Below are 21,440 nucleotides of genomic sequence, written 5' to 3' on the forward strand. Positions count from 1 at the left end.
TATTTGATGTCTCAGTATGTGCTCTGTGAACCAATCCCTTCGTTTTAGTCAAGTTGTGCAATAAATTTCTTTTCTACCAAATGATATTCAGTACCTCCTCATAAGTTACTTCATCTACTGGTGTAATCTTCAGCTTTTTTCTGTGGTACCACATTTCAGTAGCCTTCATTCTGTCCTCTTTTGAACTGTTTATCCTCGACGTTTTACTTCCGTACAAACTTACACTCGAGATATATATACCTACATAAATCATTTATATTCCTCTTCTTCAGAAATACTTTTCTTACTGTTGCCATTTTATGTCTTCTCTCTTTCGCTCATCGTCACTTTCTTTGCTTTGTAAATATGAAAACTCATATACTACTATTAATACCTCATTTTCTAATGTAATATCTCAGCATCACCTGATTCAGTTCGACTACCATCACATTACCCTTGTTTTATTTTTTTCTGTTGAGCACTTTATCACCTTTTCTCGAGATAGTACCCATGTTGTTCAACTAATCATCTTAGTCCACTGCCATCGCTGACAAAATTGCAATGTAATCGCCTTGCTATCGTTACTGGGATATAGCGATCGCAATGGTGTTAGCAATATTACAAAATTCACTCTCTTGCATGTCATATCATACTGCTGTTGATATTGACGTGCAAGTTCAAATGGTTCAAATGGCTCTGAGCACTATGGGACTCAACTGCTGTGGTCATAAGTCCCCTAGAACTTAGAACTACTTAAACCTAACTAACCTAAGGACAGCACACAACACCCAGCCATCACGAGGCAGAGAAAATCCCTGACCCCGCCGGGAATCGAACCCGGGAACCCGGGTGTGGGAAGCGAGAACGCTACCGCACGACCACGAGATGCGGGCTCACGTGCTAGTTGTAGTGAAACATTTTACTTTTGGGTTTTTATTTAACCTGATGAGATTAGGCTCTTTCTTACGTCGGTCTAGGTATTCACACATGCCGTACAAAATTGCCTGACAAAATTGCAATGTAATCGCCGTGCTATCGTTACTGGGATATAGCGATCGCAATGGTGTTAGCAATATTACAAAATTCACTCTCCTACATGTCATACTGCTGTTGATATTGACGTGCAAGTTGTAGTGAAACATTTTACTTTTGGGTTTTTATTTAACCTGATGAGATTAGGCTCTTTCTTACGTCGGTCTAGGTATTCACACATGCCGTACTAACAACAATTTAATATGAGAACTAATAATAACATAGTATTAATAGAATAAGAAAGAATCTGAATGTATGTAGAGACGATGTGAACTAATAAAGTTAATACTAGAATTACTTCTACTACTGCTGCCAGTGATAAATAATAGTCATAATTTTCAAAAAGATGGAGCACAGCAATCAGTCGTCCTTTTCTTTCAGGTTTTATTAAGCAAATCTAGATTTCGGCCAGTGCCTAGCCATTATCAATGCACTACGTCACAGTATCAATGCATGTCCTAGTACGTGAGTCCTCTGTTCTTCGAGCTTCTTGAGCGAACTGTGACAGAGGAGGGGACTGACGTACTAGGACATGCATTGATACTACGATATAGTGCACTAATAATGGTTAGCCACTAGCCGAAATCTAGATTTGCTTAATAAAACCTGAAAGAAAAGGAAGACTGATTGCTGTGCTCCATCATTTTGAAAATCGTACCACAGTCATTGAGTGCGTCTACATTCCTAATGGAAGGTAACTTGAATAGTAATAATAATAGCGATAGTGGCAGATTTAAAACTTTTATTTCTGCTACCTGAATTCTGAAAGTTGCTGACGTTTAAAACTGTGAGTTGAACCGGGACTATCGGCTGCAGAACCAAAAATCAATGCTGGAAACAATCCCCTAGGCAATGGCTAATCCTTATCTATGCCACATTGTTTTTTCCCGACGTCCTCGTGCAGTTAGATTTATAGCAGAGTTTCTGTAAAATACGGAAAGTAGGAAAGATGTAAGGGCAGAAGTGAAGGCTGGTTCTGAGTTGTGCCTGGTTAGCTCACTCGGAGAGAGCATTGCACGTAAGTAAATGTTCTGGGTTCGTGTACCAGATGCGCACACACTTTTTTAATCTGTGAGGGCGTTTCATAAGTAATACGTTTAAACTGAAGTGTCTGACAAAATGAGAAGCACATGAAAAAGAAGCAAAGGAATCGAACAATATTTTTGATTGTCCGATCTAGTAAACACACCTCCTTTCAATTTCCCTTCTTACAAACGCGGTAACACCTCGCTAACATACGTGAACCATTCTCCGTCTTTCAGCAGGGCATCCACAAAGTGTTCCCTGAGGTCCAACGTGAAGTGTGGAGGTGTAAACAGATCGTCGTGGGCTCCAGGACGTTCTTACTAAAAAAAAGAACAGCCAAAAGCTTTGTAGTTGCGGTATATGCTAGCCAGTGAACCACTAGCTCCGTAATTTCTTTTAATGTTGTTACTGTTTTAAATATCAAATTAAGAATGTCGTTCAAATCGTTTAAATAAGCATTTTTAAGTTTCTGTACCTCAGTCGCGAAAAAAGGAACCGTTATACAATCACTTTATTGCCCCTCTGTCTGACTGTTAAAAACCATGTTTCTCAGGAACGGGTAGACGTATCAACTTGAAATTTATGTCACATACTAAGGTTGAAACTTCTTTAATTAAATGTGTGAATCTGTACATAAATTATTGAATGACTGAGAAGATGAAAGTTCTACGTTATTTGATTCTGAAACAGCTGAGTAAAACTGAACGCACTGAGCCTACATTCTCTTTACTTTTATCATGTCAACACTGACCCAAAATATTCTAGCGCAACGCAATCTGACTGCTCAAAAAAATGACAACCTGACTTCAGATAATTAATACAAAAGAATGGCCCTGAGTAAGAAGCAATCCTGACAATAATCTATACATTTCATTAAGCACTTACAAAAATCTTCATTATGCGAACAACTGCAATACAGCGAGCGTCAATACTGCCAGATAAATAAAAGATTCTAACTACTAAAGCCACTAAATACTAATAGGCATGGGGTTAGCAAAGGAAAGAGTTTGTTGCAATCCAAATAATGTATTTTTTACCTTAATAATGTGACATCCAGTTCAAACACGAATCGTCATTGACATCCAATACAAAGATATATAATCATGAATAATTTTCTATATCCAAGTCGGATACTTCCGCATCGTTAGCCTACGCTAAGACTTCAGACCTCTACCCTCCACCAAAGCTAACTTATCACATTTATCATCCATCACTGCTGGCTGTGCACGCTCCAACTGCCCAACAGTACTTCCATCACCGATGGCGACTAACTTCCAACTGCCCAACACTACTGGCGATTAACGTCCGACAACGAGTCCAACCAGCGATAGAGTTTCTTACAAAGAAAGCGCAGTCAGAGATCCAATGCAAAGTGCTACACAGCGCTGCCAACACAGAAGCAGCTCACTTACAAGGCCTACGGTCATTTGGCGGCGTAAAATGTCTGAGTCAATGCAGTTAAAAGATACGGCCATTTATGTCACATATTTTGATACACGCAAACTCATCAAAACCTACAGCGCACCTCCCGTTGACTCAGAATCAAGAAATTTTGCAGCAGCAAGTTCTCACAGTAAAAGGAAAAGAAAAAAGAAATCAGAAATTGTAAAGCTGTAATTACGTGACACGAAAAAAATGTTTCTTTTGTCATTTTTATCCGACTTCAAATTTAAAACGTTCTCGAAAGTCTTGGACTTTCCGGGACCGGTATCTTGCCATTATCATTGTCGATAATAGGCAAACATCGTCTATATTCTCTATTCACGGGATGGCTAAACTTTCTGTAAAGATAATTAGTTTTATACGGAACCCCAAAGCGGTAGTCCTACTCGCACCTCGTCAGTTTTTGAATAAGGGATGTAATTTTAAAAAAAAGTGGGTGATAAAGCGTTTGATATCATATTAGGATTCAGCACATTAAAAAAGGTTTTTCGTATTTAGCCTGTGTTATCGATCGATGAATAATATAGAGCAAGTATCTCTGACTTAATGAAGGCGGTGTTTGTCAAGTTTTATAAAGCATAAAGATAGGAGATAGGGCTTGTGTATGTGTTGAATCCTGCCTAGTCGTCAAGCATGGGGTGCCTAGGGAACCTGCTTTCTCGGATCGCTAGACAAACAATTCAAATAGATCGTATTAATGAGTTTTATTACGAAAAGTAAATGACAATACTTAACTCTGAATATTTCACAGATGTGTCGAAGCAAAGGGCGACAGACAAAATAACCGAGTTCCTTCAGTGTAGACAATATTACATAGTACAAGCGAAATGACTAGTCTTGAAGCTATTATAGAACTGGGCTGCGACCAGCAGGGCGCACTCTTCGCATAGCGCAGCTGCTGTCACGTTGTCGTCCTGGAGAGGGGCCGGTCAGCGTGCAACTGGCTGACGTCTTCTCCACAGCCCTCTCTGCTCGTTCCCGACTGGCGTGCCGGCGCTTGCCTTTACGCCGTAACAGTATCGATTGTTTTGAAATCGAAAGCAGTAAGGGAGACACTAGGGTCAGATTTTTACTTCTAGCCGAAAACGATCTGCAGTGAGGGTTATGGAGATCCAATCGGGCGTGCCTTCGTCAAAGCAGCCACACTAACCACGCCAATATTCAGTTGAAGAGGATCTGGAAAAAACTATAAATTTGGATCAGCGTTCTGAGGGACTTGGACCCTGGTCCTCGCTGTCAGGGTAATTACTGTTCCTAGTTGGACGGTGTTGTGGAGCCAGAAACAGAGATGGGCAGGCCATAATGGCAAGCGAGCTGACCAAGGTCGGGATAAGGAAATAAGGAAATTGTATGACGTTTTCCTCGTGATTAGAAACGACCCTTGTCGATTGGCTTGAAGGCCGATGGGTAGAGGACACGAGGAGAGATCCGAACATACTTACGAGGATCAAGTTGTGTGTGTGAAAAATCTGATAGATAAACAATGAATTTTGTTGCAGTCTCGTTAGCTCTAGCGGCTTCGACGTGTCAGTCATTTTCAAAAAGTTAAGCGTTTGATGCATTACATATAGATATACAAAGATACTCGATTCACACCACCGGTGTTTACGAAATACATCGCTGATTACACTTGCGGCCTGACTGCACCACGGAGGCAGTTGTTTGTCTTTGTAATTACATTGTCTGATGAGCCAACGACGAAATTTAAAAAAAAATGAAAGTGGCTTCCTCTTGAACATTCTATATCGCTGAATCCTAATATGACAACAGATAAATGCATATTGTCCACAAAAATATTTTACAGTTAGTACTTAATAGTTCAAAAAGGAATTTAGCTAATTTAATTTCCGATAAAAAACATTATACCACCATTATAATAGTAATCAAAATAATAATCAGTTTTCGATGGAACTGATATTGTGAAATTGTGGCTATGTGAAAACACATGTTTATTCTTGAAATAAAAACAGCAACCAGACACCGCTAACAATGCTATTTATTGGCATCGTTGCCGGTTTCAAACCGACAGGTGCATCTTCAGAGGTTTGAACTTACATTATGATTGACGTAGATCTGATATCCACTGATTGTGGTGAAAGTCCCCTGTGGTGGTTGTGCCCTACATCAAAAACCGATTCAAGAAAAAAAAATGAACAATTTTTTGGAAAGCCACGCAATACTGAATTATAATAACATAACCTACTTCTTAAGAACTGAAATAGTTTTGTGTTATTTACAGCGAAAATCTGACGTCTTTTTATTGCACTCTTTATTGCTTTTGAAGGAGCGCATATTTCATCGAACGGCAGACAAGACTTAACAGTTTCTGAACTTTGAAAATACGGGTAGTATAGAGCACTACACACGCACCAAAGTATTTCGACCGTACTGATCCTTATATAGAACGATAGCGATTTACAAGGGCAGAACTGAGCCATACAAATTTCATTTGCCGTTTCACTTAACAATTGTATGAAGTTTAAATTTCTGTGGCTGTGGTTGCAGTGTTGAGTATACTATACATCGAAACTGCTATGACAAACTCCTTGTACCTTCTCTGGATTTCTTAAAAATTCTTTTTGCATCACTACAATTAAGTTAGCCATAAGGAAACGGTTTGTGAAAACCTTACCTAAAGGTGGAGAAAGTTGAAAGCATCTCTCCGAGAAATTTTCTCTCCAGTCGGAAGCGAAACTGAAAGAAGGCATGTTTGTTGAAACCGATATTCGAAAAATTGTGTTAGATTTCAAATTTAAATGAAGCCTGTGGGTGAGACGTAGGCTGGGGTGGGTATCACGCAAGAAGTTTGTTACTACGTTCTTAGGTAGCAATAAGGGATCTATATTATACTTGGGTTGCAGCCAACATGGTGAAAAAGTTTGTCAGGCTGTTCCGTGAGTTACATGATTCACTTTCTGAATAGTAAATTTGAGTGATATCAGCGAGGAGTGAAGAGAGTGCTTTCATCAAGACATCAAAAAGACAGAAAGATGCTATCAGCTTTTCCTCGGCGTGTGAGTAGCCTCTTAGGGCTTGCAGTTCTTTCGAAATGAAAGAAACACTGGTTGTCGGAATGACGATTCTGCGATACGAAGCGGGTTGTTAACTGCTAGACCCCAAAAGGAGTGAACACATACTTGAGTGATTGTGTGTCCGGAGCACCACTGGTGAACTAATGGAGTACGGGAGCAGATTACAGCACTTTTAGCGCATGCTTGAATGTAGGACAACCCAGAGAGATTGGCAATAGAACCAGTAGAGAAAGCAAAAAGGGACGGAGAAGGGAGAGATAACTTCCGTCATTCTCCATTCCTGCTGATGTCGTTTGTGGACCGTGAGCGAAAAGTAAATACCTTTCATGAAGAAGTCATCCGATGTGCAGGATACTCCTTATGCACTCTGACATCGTAGCAGCTGACTCAGGAGCTTTCCTCTGTAACATTTCTTTGTACGTTTTGTGGGGCAAAAACCACTTTTAAGTCAAACTGGTCACACACCTCTATTAATCTGACTCCATTGTCATTTCTGAATCCTCCCCAGAATGCCGAACTATGTTATTTACCTTTTTGCTACCAACATAACCACTGAAATTGCCCACGGGGATCACATCGTCTTACTCGACTTTGTAAAAGCGGGGTAGTCAGTCTATAACACTCCTGTCTGCTACTACTGTACCGTAACCTCAATGCTAGAAACAGGTTGTGACATAAAACTATTTTGTAAAAGCAATTATGGTACAAAGCAACAGAGCAGTGTTACCCTCTGAGAGGAATTTTGTTATGTTGACCGTGTTGTACCTAACGGAGGTGGCTTATCGGAATTACGTAAATATTCGAACGGGAACAAACAAGATTTTTACCGATCTGCACTGTTTAATGGACAAAGAAAACGGTCGCCAGCCTAACTAGGCAAGAGAATGATTAACATTCTCGTTCAAGAAAATAGTTATTAGTAATTTTAGTGGATAAACACAACCTATACTTTGTCACACGGGAGTGCAGTGAACTCTGACACATACATTTGTTTACGTTAAGAATGAAGCTAGCAGTTAGAGCAGCAGAAACTATTTGCAAAATTATAGCAGATACCGAAACACACTATTACTTTCAGGGCTTACACAAAGTGAATGGTCTTTATAACATTACTATTAATATGCACTTCCAATACACAAGAGAGACAAACACTTAGCAAACATGAGTATATAACGTTTCACAACTGCAGCTTTCTCACTTTTACTACAGCGAAAAACAATGTTGACAAAATTGCAGGAAACTGACTCACCTTTTAGAATTTACTACAGACAACAATGTGATCATTTGCTTTATAAGCCTCAGTCTTAAGAACTTTTAATTTTGAAGTTAGCAACAGCACTTTAATAAGCAGTTTTAACAGGAAAATTATTTTCAGCAAACAACATTTACTTTAACTCACTCCTCACTCTCTTGCCACATTAACTTTAACTTTCTTTTTACTAAGTTCAAGAGGCATTAATTAGCAAAACTCTAGGCTTTAATTTCTTTTAGTAAGGACACTCGGATATCACTTTAGTTCAAACGGAGAGGAACCTGAGAGGTGTTATGATAAGGAGAAAAAACAAGGTAGGTACATAAATTCAGATATAAGTTACCTTATATTTGAGCACAATAACACATTCATTAAGCTGATCCTTCACTGTACATCATTATAGCATTACGATGCAATGATTGCGCAATGTGGTGGCAACTGCACGTTGGTAGGTGGATTCGCAGGCAGAATTGCTGGACTCTGTCATTTCTTGGTGGCGATGATAGATACAAATTCCAGAATAGTTCCAGCTATTTATCCATCCATCCGAGGCATTGGAAAGTAGCAGGAAAAGCCTCTCTCGGAACCAGCACAATATACAACTTTTACATGGGTAGTGCACGGACTCGTAGCTCGTCTTCGACCGGTGGTTCGTCCCCGACTCGTAGCTCGCCTCCGACTGACTCTTGTTCCACCTTTTCTACCTAGGCTACCTAGGCCAACCACAATTTGCGCGCGCTACACAGTTCCGTTCCCGAGGGGATCCACTACACCTTTTACATACAAACTAACTACGAACCCTAAGTGAGGATCAGCAGTTTACATAACAGCAACCAAATACATTAATTAAAACAGAACATTTGCACATATTGACATCTCTACAAAAAATTATTCACACAAAATTACAATTACATACAGTAAGTTTTGTTCCCTCCAAATGGAACAAAGAGTTTAAATGAAAGATATGCTACACAGCATAGAACCAAACCATGACATCAAAGCTTGTGCAAAGAGAGAAATATACAATTTTATGTTATCGATTCAATCACACACATTTACAGGAGCATAGAAATGTAACATTAAATGAAACAAAAGCAAAATAAATCAGTACAGCATTAGAGCTATGGTGTTACAAGTCTGTGAAGAGACTCATTTTGTTTCTGCCCAGTAATGGATTTTTAAAACACAGTGTACCTAAGAAGAAACATTAAAAGATGGAAAAGGCATTTAGATGACATTACTAAAACGGGTCATGTAGATTTTCAAGGTGACCGCTGTGGTATGGATGATGGTGATGCTTCTGTAGGTCAGCTGAAGGATGATGTCTGGTGGCTTGATGAATAGCTCTAGATAGACAAGTAAGTGGAGTGGGCCTTATAGCAGGAAAAGAGGAAGAGGGACGAAATGGAGGAGCTGATATAGAGACTTGGAGAAGGAAATTTGTCAGATTTTAATACTAAGGTTCGGGTAACAGGACGGGAACTGGTTGAGATTGTGATAGGGATTTGCTCCAGAAGACTTGTAGACACTGCACGCGGTAGGCCAGGAATAAAATCAAGCTGCGGTTGTGCGATTCGCGTATGAATCGCAGAAGCAGAATTTGTAACTGATCTCACGAAATCGCGAAATCTGTTGCCAATGTTTATCGTTCTTTCCTGTTATTACTCTTATACATGATGGTTTTTGGTAACAATTTTCGCATAATTAGCAATTATTTTATTTCTCATTTTTTAATAATAATCGTTGCCGAAACATTTTTTTTTTGTTTTTTTTTTGTTTTTTTTTTTTTTTTTGAGGTATAGGAATTTGAAGGAAATATACTCCTGTCTTTCACTCATCAGTTTGCTCAGTCTGTTTTGCTGACTCCTTATTCTCGATACATTTGGCACTCGTTGTTTTCGTATCTCTAATTATAATGATATACTTACATTTATAACAAACTGTCTGTATGCATTTGTTCTTCTTTTTCAGTTGTTAAAAGTGCACAAAGTCATTACTTCACCCACTAACGACACAATCAATTTTTACTTTCTTCCAGTCAACATGCTTAATACAGACTACCTTGGACATGTAATATTTTGTCCTACAGAGTTCATCCAGTCTTTGTTACAGGACTTTTTCAATCAAATAGCACAAATGTAATACTCAGATTCGAAGATGGTTCAGATAAGATACATTGCTGTGTACTCCACCTTTATCTCACTTCACTGATTTAACAAGTTTTCTCAAGGCTGCTGATAACTGAAGATAATTTCGGAGAAATTGAATCCCTTTTCCTAAGACATTATTCAGCTCGATATGCTGACCTTGTCCCATGTGAAATAAAATACGCAGTGAATAATAGACCACAGGCTTGAAAAGATTATAACATAATATTTTTTCATTTGGACACTGCATTTAATATTTTCAGTTTTCGTTGTTACTGTTGCAGGCACCAGAACGTTGAGCACCAACCACCAGAGCGCCGCCAGTTTGTGGGTGAAAACTGGAAGACTACAAACTTAAAACTATTCTCTGTGAGTACGGATTTTATTTTAGATTGTTAAGTGTCTACACTGTCTTTGCGACTTCTGTATTATGATAAGTATTTGGCTAAAAGTAAACAAAATTTTGGAATACGTTTGGGTATGAAGACTGTTAGGGCGAGGTCGGGTAAGAGTACGCGTCTGGTAAGAGTTCGCAGTGGCGTTTTCTCTGCATTGGCAACTCTGACCGACAACGAAAAACTGCATTCAGTTTTTGGCTCTGAAGCGACGCCATCGTGTGTAATCTTGAAGAGCTCCGCCAGATTTTGAAATGATAATTAAATCAATACCCTAAGCTGTCGGCAGGCGTTGATATACATCAACGGGGACAGTTGAAAATGTGTGCTCCGACCGGGACTCGAACCCGGGATCTCCTGCTTACATGGCAGACGCTCTATCCATCCGAGCCACCGAGGGCACATAGGATAATGCGACTGCATGGATTTATCCCTTGCACGTTCCCCGTGAGACCCACATTACAAACTTAACGTCCACACACTGCATTCGTAGTGCCCCTGCCGATTACACTCATTACTCGCGGCAGACAATCCCGTAAGAGTTCGGGCAATGCGTGTGCATCGGCACAGAAGAAGAAGGTCAATGGCCGGTTAGCCTTAACTATATGAAGATGGTATCTATTCTTTCGGACATGTCCGAAAGAACAGATACCATCTTCATATACCGCCAGATTTTGGTTGTAGAAAGTAAATATAGGTTTTTGTTTCAAGTAATGTAATCTTTAAGCTGTAAATAGTAAGCAAAAAGCACTTTTTAGGTATGCAGTAGAAAATTATCTGCCTAAAGCCGACCGTAGTGGCCGTGCAGTTCTAGGCGCTTCAGTCTGGAACTGCGTGACCGCTACGGTCGCAGGTTCGAATCCTGCCTGGGGCATGGATGTGTGTGATGTCCTTAGGTTAGTTAGGTTTAAGTAGTTCTAAGTTCTAGGGGACTGATGACCTCAGATGTTCAGTCCCATAGTGCTCAGAGCCATTTGAACCATTTTTATTTGCCAAAAAAATCACTTTTCTGCGAAGAACAAACCACGGCACGACAAACAGCGGAACCAAGGAGTGACTGCCATTTGTGTCATTTTTTTGAACTGTGTGACGCATGGGTTAAGTGTACGCTTCGTTTCTAACGGTCAGAAATGTAGGAAGAATCATTAAGCGGACAGATGTGAGTGTTTTGTTTCGAGCTGCACATTCTACAGTAGATGCAATTCAAACAGCTGAGGAAACCTTCGACTCAAAGGGTATATTGCCGTTCAGTCCTGATGGCTTCACGATAGATGACTTTGCTCCAACATAACTCATTGACAGAGCCGGACTTCCAACAACTGAAGAAGGTAAATGAGTTCGGCACAAACCCACATACAAATGCGGCTGCTGAGTGACAGTGATTTGTCTGTGCAGTCACCAGAAAAAAAAATCAAGAACGTGATACCAATGAAGTTCAGAGAGCTGATGTACGGACACGTGCAGGTGTATTCAGTATTTATCGACTGACAAAATATGATTGGCCCACAACAAAGAAGAAAATGACAAAAAATCCGAGATTTTGTCTGAATCTCCGTTCAAAAATCTATTATTTGACAAACAAGATAAATCAGACAAAACCAAGAAGAGACAAAATGCCAGAACCAAGAACGCAGTTCGCTTTGGTTAGTGTAGACTTAACCGCGCCATAATCTGCAGGAACAACGAAGTCCAAATCTAAGGAGGGACCTGATGTGTTGAATTGCAAAAAAAAAAAAAAAAAAAAAAAAAAAAAAAAAAAAAAAAAAAAAAAAAAAAAAAAAAAAGGCTCTCAGCACTATGGTTCTTAACATCTGAGGTCATCAGTCCCCTAGAACTTAGAACTACTTTAACCTAAGGACATCAGACTCATCCATGCCCGCGCAGTTCCAGACTGCAGTTCCTAGAACCGCTCGGCCACATCGGCCAGCCTGAATTGCCCAGACTGTGGTGAAGTCTACAAGAAGCCTACCACGGATGACTGGATTCAATGTGACAACTGCTCTCATTAGTGGCATGAAGAATGCACAGGTTATGAAGGACAGGGTGAATTTCCTTTTGATTCATGTTAGTGCGTACTCTTCGACTACTTGCTGCGTACTCTTACCAGCAGATGCGACTAAGAAGACGAACGAGTAGTGTCTTACATTTGTTGACATTTAAGGTTTGTGTTAACAGCTAGCAGCTGTACGTGATTTATGTTGCTCGCAAATAAACCAGCAATAATTTATTATCAGAAAAAATTGTTTTAACCTTCTCATCTACTAGATATGAGCGGTTAAATACTAAGTGCGTACTCTTTCCCGACTTTCCCCTACTTACATATTATGCATACTTTAAGACGTGGAATGAAATGCTTAACTGCTGCAAACTAACTATGAGAATTGTCTAGGACAGCTAAGTCGGTGGTAATTAGAGAAACATGTTTACATAAGCGGAAATTGACCATATCGCAGTAGAAACTGGGAATGATGGTTTGTAGGAGGCTCAACTGCGCGGTCATCAGCTCCGGTACAAAGTCCAAACTTTCACAGAGTCCAATTGTTTCACATTCCAATCTAACCACTGTCACGAATGATGGTGATGATGAAATGATAAGGACAACACAAACACCCAGTCTCCGTGCAGAGAAAATCCCCAACCCAGCCGGGGATCTAACCCGGGACCCAGTGATCCAGAGGCAGCAAGTCTAGCCACTAGACCACGAGCTGCGGACAGAAACTGAGGAGAAGTTGTACCTCACTATTACTATCTGACCAAAAGCATCCCGGCGAATATTAGTGTACATTAATATGGTGCGTCTCCACCCTTCACCTTTATGACGGCTTGAAATCTGCTGGGAACACTTTCAGTGAGGTGTCTGAATATCTGTGCAGAATGGCAGCCCATTCCTGCTCGAGAGGCGAAACCAGAGAATGTAGTATTGTTGGACTCTGGGGGCTGGAGCGAATTCGACGTGCTGACTAATCCCAAAGGTATTGCATTTGGTTCAGGCCGTAACTCTGGGCAGGATAGTCTGTTTCAGAAATGGTATTGTCCAAAAACGTTGCCTCGCACATACTGCTTTATGGCAGGGTGCATTTTCATGGTGACAGAAACAAGCATCGTCTCTGAGCTCTTGCTCTGCTGCGAGCTCTACACAAGGCTGTAAAATGTGTTGATATCCTTCCGCGTTTAGCGTACTTTAAAGCGTAAAAACCGGACCACACCTCAACCACGATAAACGTCCCCATACCGTAGCACCACCTCCTCCGTACCTCACTCAACCAACCTCAGTGTAAAGCAACAGCCTCCGAAATATTGCAAAAAAACTGAAGAGGAGCCTCACGGCACAATACACAGCCACAGTCTTTCACAACAAGGATCCGTATAACAAAATTCACTGATAAAGGTTAGTATTATATGCATCAAAACACTTTGTTTCAATTACCAGCGTGGAGACAGAAAATATCAATACGCAGGACCGTGAAGGAACTAAGTAACTACGGGTGTTCAGCACTGCGTCAAAACAGTGTAATTTTCTCTATGGTACTGATTAGTACATGACAGCTCTGTTATTAAAAACTAATATTTTTCATTGAACTAGAATGCTCTATTATATTAGGACAACACTGTTTTGAAATACACTACAATTACCTAGTCCAACTGGTCACAAATTCCGGAATTTCATTTGCACGGGTTCAGAGTTCGAATTACATTTAAATGAGTTACCAAAGCGAACCAGTTACTTGTAATACAAGTGACGCCAACAATTAACAGATTTCAGATAACTTGTTTTTTTTCTTTGTTTTTTTTTTTTAAGTTTTAAAATAGTTCTTAGCCCTCTTGGACAGTAAAACAGAACGGCTGCAGTAGCTCGTACTGGTATGAAAAATAAAGCCACATGGAACACCCACTTATGCTAAGGCCATCAAAGACCTGTTTGTGTGGCACCAAAACTAATACTAGTAGTAATGCAGATTATCAAATTAACTCGAGCCATAAGGATCTCATGGCCAGAATCATAAAGCTGGCATTGAAGCGTTCGCTCTAAATTGCTTTAAGTACACACAAATGACAGTATATAGTAAGCAAGATCAGTCAAAATTGATCGTTTTTTCCAGTATTATGTAACCGGCGCCTTTCAATACTCAGACACATTAAGTAGTAACTATAAGCCTTAATAGTTGCCAGGAGCGTGAAACGCGTCCAGCCACCACAGTAGGTTGGACTTTATCTTTAGGACAGTTTGAATAAACGTCACCTGCAACTTTTGACAACCGTCAGCACAAAACACTCTTCAGTGCTACACACTTCAGGCTGATTTCTGTTTTAAGCAGAAAGTTAGTTTAGCTAAATTGTGATGTAATGAGGTGACAAGAGTTATCGATTACCGATATGCACACATACAGATGGCGCAAATATCGCGTACACGAGGTATGGAAATGGAAGTAACCGTTTGGCGTCATTGGCCGGGAGACCCCGTATGGGCAGGTCCGGCCGCCTTGGTGCGGGCCTTATTACATTCGACGCCACATTGGGCGACCTGCGCGCCGGATGGGGATGAAGTGATGATGAAGACAACACAACACCCAGTCCCTGAGCGGAGAAAATCCTCGTCCCAGCCGGGAATCGAACCCGGGCCCGTAGGACGGCAATCCGTCAGGCTGACCACTCAGCTATTGGGGCGGACTACACGAGGTATGAAACAGCAGTACATTGGCAGATCTGTCATTTATATTCAAGCAAGTTTGGTGAAACGTTTTGCGAGGTGGTTGTGGTCGCACGACGGGAATCAAGAGACTTTGAACGCGGAGTAGTAGTTGGAGCTAGACGCATAAGACATTCCGTTTTCTGAAATTGCTAAGGAACTCAATATTCCACGATCCACAGAGTCAAGAGTGCACCGACAACACCAAATTTCACGCATTATCTCTCACCACGTACAACCCACTGAGAGTATCGGTGTGTGTTTAGAATGGTCAGTGCTAAAAGGCAAGCAACACTCAGTGAAATAACTTCAAAAATCAACGTGGTACGAACGACGAGCGTATCCGTTAGTGCTGTGCGGCGAAATGTGGGGCTATGATATTAGAACGAAACGAGCGCCTTTGCAAACAGCACGATATCGCCTGCAGCGCCTCTCCTTGGCTCATGACCATAGCAGTTTGGCCCTCACCGACTGGAAAACCGTGGCCTGGTCAGATGAGTCCCAGTTTCAGTTGTAAGAGCTGATGGTGGGTTTCGAGTGTGGCGCAGACCCCACGAATCCATGGACACAAATTGTCAACAACGCACAGCGCAAGCAGGCGGTTGCTCCATAATTTTGTGGGCTGTGTTTACGTGTGAAGGAATGGGTCCTCTGGTCCAACCGAACCGATTATTGACTGGAAGTGATTACGTTCGGCTATCTGGAGACCATTTGCAGCCATTCATGGACTCGTATGTCCCCAAGCGATAATAGAAGTTTTATGGATGACAATGTGGCATATCACTGGGTCACCATTGTTTGCGATTGGCTTTAAGAACATTCTGGAAAGTTAGTGCGAATCATTTGCCCTCCTAGATCTCCCGACATGAATTCCATCGAATATTAATGGGAGGTAATCGAGAGGTCAGTTCGTTCAAAAAATATTGGTTCAATATTTCTGCGTGGGACTTCCAACAACTTACTGAGTCCATGCCACGTCGAGTTGCTGCACAGTACCGGGAAAAATGGGGTCCGACACAATATTAGGAGGTATCCCATGACACTTGTCACCTCAGTGTAATGTTCCTCAGCTGATCAACACAATGGCTGTGTTGCACCTGACCTCAAAACAGACTTACGCTATGATGTAGCCCCAGCGGTGAGCGGAAAGGCAGCACTAAGTCAGATTTTGCTGCCTTCAGCTTCGAGCGACAAAATGCCTCAGCGATTCTTAATTCTGTATGGACAGGAACGACGAACCAGCCAAGCACGATCGCTGGGAAGCAATGCCAACTACACGTAGCACAGCAGCCTGGTACACAAATCTCAGCCACGACTGTTAACTTCCCAGTGGCCCTTTCTCCCTCTCTCTCTCTCTTGCCTCTTTCTGTACCTCTCCACGGTCTTCCGGGTCCCACTCCGCCAGGCCACAAGTAAACATCTCCTACCCCGCTGCTCTCGACGGCGCTCACCGCTCCCGAGTCGGACGCCAAAGACCTTCCTCACTACGGATATATCGATACTAATGAAACCATCGATGTACCCGCTGTACGATACAGAAACCCTTCCATCGGATGGCGACAAGGCATGTGTCGTTCATCACTCTAAAACACTCGTTTCGTACTTTTGTTCAGTGAAAAATATACAAGCCAATCTGGAGCCACAAAAACTATTGAATTTTGAAGAAGAGAGGGAAGCTATAATTTGCGGAACTGAGACCAGTTGTGTAATTCAAATAACGATAATCGTTCAGTTGGACGCACAGCATATGTAGCGTAACACACAATATTTGAGAAGGGTGGGCTTCGTCCACTGACCAACTACCACAGCGGTGCTAGGAAGCATACTGGCTTCTCTCAGTGCACTGTTGGAAGCTAGAACGTGGCGGTCAGCCTTTAGCTGCAGTATGATATGTGTATCCATGACTGGACTTCGGGACGAGGAGGTAGGAGTTTGGGTGAGGGGAGGAAGAAATCTCCCACCACTCCCTCCACTAAATCTAGGTTGCCGCCAGCCCTACTTTTAACTTATTACAGATATCAACGATTTTAATAATAGCAATAATAATAAAATGTATAAATGCTGTATTTTAACCACAATAAAATGCCTAAAACGTTTTAACATAATAATAACAACAAGAATGATAACTATCTGTAGATCGTTCACGACGTTCATATACATCTACATCCACAAGATAACACTGCAATTCACAATTATGTGCCTGGCAGATCTTTCTCTACCCTTCCAGTCTTGAACGGCGCGCGAGGAAATCGAGCACTTGAAAGTTTCTGCGCGAGCTCAGATTTTTCTCATTTTATCGTGATAATCATTTCTCCCTACGTAGGTAGGCGCCAACAGAACATTTTCGCGATAGGAGGAAAAAGTGCCTGACTGAAATTTCACGAAAAGATCCTGCCGCAACGAAAAACGCTTGTGTTTTAATGATTGCCATCCCAGTTCACGTATCATGTCTGTGGCACTATCTCCCCTATTTCACGACAATACGATATGAGTTGCCCTTCTCCGAAATTTTTCGATATCCTCTGTCAGTCCATTCTGATGCGAATCCCACACCGCACAGTAGTATTCCAGAAGAGGGCAGACAAGTGTGGTGCAAGCACTCTCTTCAGGGGACTTGTTGAAGTTTCTGAGTGTTTTGCTAGTAAATCGCAGTCTCTTGTTTGCCTTATCTACGCGATCTTCCAACGTAAGTGGTACATAATTGCAATCCTTAAGTATTTAGTTGAATTTACGGCCTTTAGATTCATATGATTTGTCGTGTAACGGAAATTTAGCGGATTTTATTTAGTGGTCAGGAACCACGCTGTTGCTACGGTCGCAGGTTCGAATCCTGCCTCGGGCATGGATGTGTGTAATGTCCTTAGGTTAGTTAGGTTTAAGTAGTTCTAAGTCTAGCAGACTGATAACCTCAGAAGTTAAGTCCGATAGTGCTTAGAGCCATCTGAATCTAATTAGTGGTCATGTGGACGACTTCGCACTTCTAATTATTCAGATTTTTCGCACCATACAGATATCTTGTCTAAATCATTTTGCAATTGGGTTTGGTCATCTCACGACTTTGTAAGACGATAATGACTGCATAATCTGCGAAGAATCTAAGAGCGCTGTTCAGATTGTCTCCTATGTCGTTTAGATAGATCAGGAAGAGGAGAGAACCTATAACACTTCCCTGGAGAACACCAGATAATACTTCTTTTTTACTCGGTCAGTTACTACGAACTTTGACCTTTCTGACCATAAACCATGAATCCAGTCACGCAACTGAGGCGATATTCCATAGGCACACAATTTGATGAGAAGAAGCTTGTGAGGAACGGTGTCGAAAGCCTTCTGGAAATCTAAAAATGCGGAATCAATTTGACACCCCTATCGATAGCGCTTATTACTTCGTGGTACGCTATTTCAGGTTTACGTATTCGTTCCTTAAATGCTTCATAGTCGAGTTCCTTTTTCATAATGACATCATCCAAGTACCTTAATTTGTCTGATCTGCTGATGTCTTCATATTTCGTCCTCAGTTTTGAAGGGGCATCTTTGATGGTATGTATTATTCCGTCGTTTTTTTCTCTTAAAGTGATATCTGAAACAAAAAATGCCTTTCAAAAAAAAAAATTAAGATACGTCAGTATGAAAGGGATTTGAAGGCAGTAGTTACGTATGAAGCCGAGTTCCTGTCCCAAAAAATGCAAATAACGGCCACCGCGAAGAACTGGGGAAAATAGAGCGCAGAATCAGTACGAAAGTCGTGGGATCCAATTACAAGAATAGTATCCACCAAAAAAGATCCAAAAAGGAAGTCTAGGCAAAATAGAAAAAAATTACAGACACATTCCAGAAAAAACGCGTACGATTTTACGGTCATCTCAAAGGAAAGGACGGTAATGGTTGACCAAGAAGCTCTTTTTTTTATTATTCAAACCCTCCAAAACCACATTGCCCTAGTTGAGAAACGAATGAAACACAAAGGTGCTGCGTCAGGGATATCTTCCGTAAGAAGATAGTGACGAACGAGCTACACCGAGAGGCCAGCATGGTTCTCCTTGGACGGAGGGACGCAAGTAGACCCAACTCACAAAAAATTATAGGGAATCTGGGGATCGAGGGAAGGCATTTCCTCTGTGAAATTTAACAGGGCTTAATGCGGTCCTGGATGGCCCAAGTGAAATAACAAGAATGATATCACATTGTTACATCAGGGCTTAGTATATCGCTTTAGCACAGAGGTGGTCAGCCGGGCGCCCGTTTGGCGTAGCCCGGTGCAGCCAGGCAGACGTGACGTAACCGCGGTCAGTTCACCAGCTCGCATACGTCACAGCGTAGCGGGACCACGTGGGAGAGCGGCCGGACGCAGCCACGCGGTGGAACGTTGCGCGGGCCTACTGCGGCTGGAGGTCTGAACTCTCTCTCGGGCGTGTGTTTGTGACGTTCTACGTTACATTAGATTAGGCACATTCTGGACATGAAACACAATCTTGCGGTGATAAAGATTCATCGGCAGCAGGTTAAATGTACCATAATATTATTTTATTACTTACAATATACAGAGTGTAAATTTTAAGTCGACAAACCATAATAACTCGAAAAATAAGCTTCACGAATCCAAAGTTGATTATTTTCGAGGGGGACATCTGCTAGTGCTAGAATTAGCCCGCCACCCCAGCCCCTTGGTGGTGGGGCGGGAGGCAACTTTAAAATTTCAAATGGGAACCTTCATTTTCTATTGCAGAATCAGATTCTACATAAAAAACTACGCATATTCTTCCTTAAACATTTGTTTTGATTTTTGGTAGTTGGCTCTGTAATTCAAGAAAATCCATGTTCTCATTTTTGCGTGGAAAATGGTTACGGATAAACAAAAAGCATTTATTTACTCCGTACATTTTGATTCGCTAAAACTAAAACTCTCTCTCTCTCCCCAAAGGGTGGGATTTGAGAGAGAGGAATTAGAATTTTACAAATGCTGACCCAAATATTAATTTTTTTGCGCAGATTCGAGTAAGTTTTGTTTGTTTCGTGGTCATGAGGCCACACAACTTTTAATTATCAAACAGATCATCTGACTAGATAACTAACTAACCACACATCCTACTTACTAACGAGTGAAGTCATTAACTCACAGAGTAAGCAATGTAAAAGACTAACTGAGGAAAAGACTAACCCACTCGCTAACTAAAAATGAACGTTTTCCCGTTTAAGATTTGGTGGTCCTGAAAAGGAGCGATTGGTATCGTTTTACTGTTGATTATTTGCAAATACTTGCAAGTATTTCTTATTTATCCGTAACTATTTTCCATGCAAAAATGAGAACATGGATTTCCTTGTATTACAGCGCCAACCACCAAGAATCAAAACAAATGTTTACGAAAGAATGTACGTTGTTTTTTTATGTAGAATCTGATTCTGCAATAAAAAATGGGGGTTCCAATTTGAAATTTTAAAGTTGCCTCCCGTCCAACCCCCAGAGGGGAGGGGGGGCGGGGGGCGGTGGGTAGCGGGCTAATTTTAGCAACACTAGATGTCCCCCTCGAAAATAATCAACTTTGGATTCTACACATTTTTTCGTGTGAAGGTTATTTTTCGAGTTATTCTGGTCTGTCAACTTAAAATTTACACCCTGTATGCACCGATGAGTCAAGGAAATTGGTATACCTGCCTAATATCGTGTAGTGCCCCTACAAACACGCATAAGTGCTGCAACACGACGCGGCACGGATTCGGCTAATGTCTGAAGTAGTGCTGGAGGCAACTGACATCATGAATCCTGCAGGCCTGTCTATAAATCCGTAAGAGTACGAGGGGCTGGAGATCTCTTCTGAACAGCACGTTGCAAGACGTCCCAGACATATTCAATAATATTCATGTCTGGGGAGATTGGTGTACAATGGCACTGTTTAAACTCAGAAGTGTGTTTCTGGAGCCTCTCTGTAGCAATTCTGGATGTGTGAGGTACCGCATTGTCCTGCTAGAATTGCCAAAGTCCATCGGAATCCACAATGGACATGAATGGATGGGGGTGAACAGACAGGATGCTTACGTACGTGTCACCTTTCAGAGTCGTATCTAGACGTATCAGTGGTCCCATATCACTCCTACTGCACACGCCCCACACCATTACAGAGCCTCAACCAGCTTGAACAGTCCCCTGCTGACATGCAGGGTTCATGGATTCTTGAGGTTGTCTCCATACCCAGGCCCGGCGCAAAGCTTGGTGTCGTGCAGTCATCAAGGGTACACGAGTGGGCCTTCGGCTCCGTAAGCCCATATCGATGATGTTTCGTTGTAAGGTTCGTACGCTGAGACTTGTTGATGGCGCAGCAGTAAAATCTGCAGCAATTTGCGGAAGGATTGCACTTCTGTCACACTGAACGTTTCTCTTCAGTCGTCGTTGGTCCTATTCTTGCAGGGTCTTTTTCCTTCCGCAGCGATGTCGGATTTGATGTATAACCG

The 21,440-nt window shown here is 41.6% G+C and overlaps 1 protein-coding gene across 2 annotated transcripts in view; it reads left to right on the forward strand.

Moving 5' to 3' along the window:
• LOC126456884 (neutral ceramidase-like) overlaps nucleotides 1–21,440 on the forward strand; it is a 511,604-nt gene that overhangs the window by 81,807 nt on the left and 408,357 nt on the right. For both annotated transcript variants that reach the window (XM_050092711.1, XM_050092713.1), the window contains exon 2: nucleotides 10,196–10,280. The gene's annotated coding sequence lies outside the window, so the exon portion shown is untranslated. The remainder of the gene's footprint in view (nucleotides 1–10,195; nucleotides 10,281–21,440) is intronic.

This window comes from Schistocerca serialis, chromosome 2, assembly GCF_023864345.2.
Source record: "Schistocerca serialis cubense isolate TAMUIC-IGC-003099 chromosome 2, iqSchSeri2.2, whole genome shotgun sequence".
Lineage (NCBI taxonomy): Eukaryota > Metazoa > Arthropoda > Insecta > Orthoptera > Acrididae > Schistocerca > Schistocerca serialis.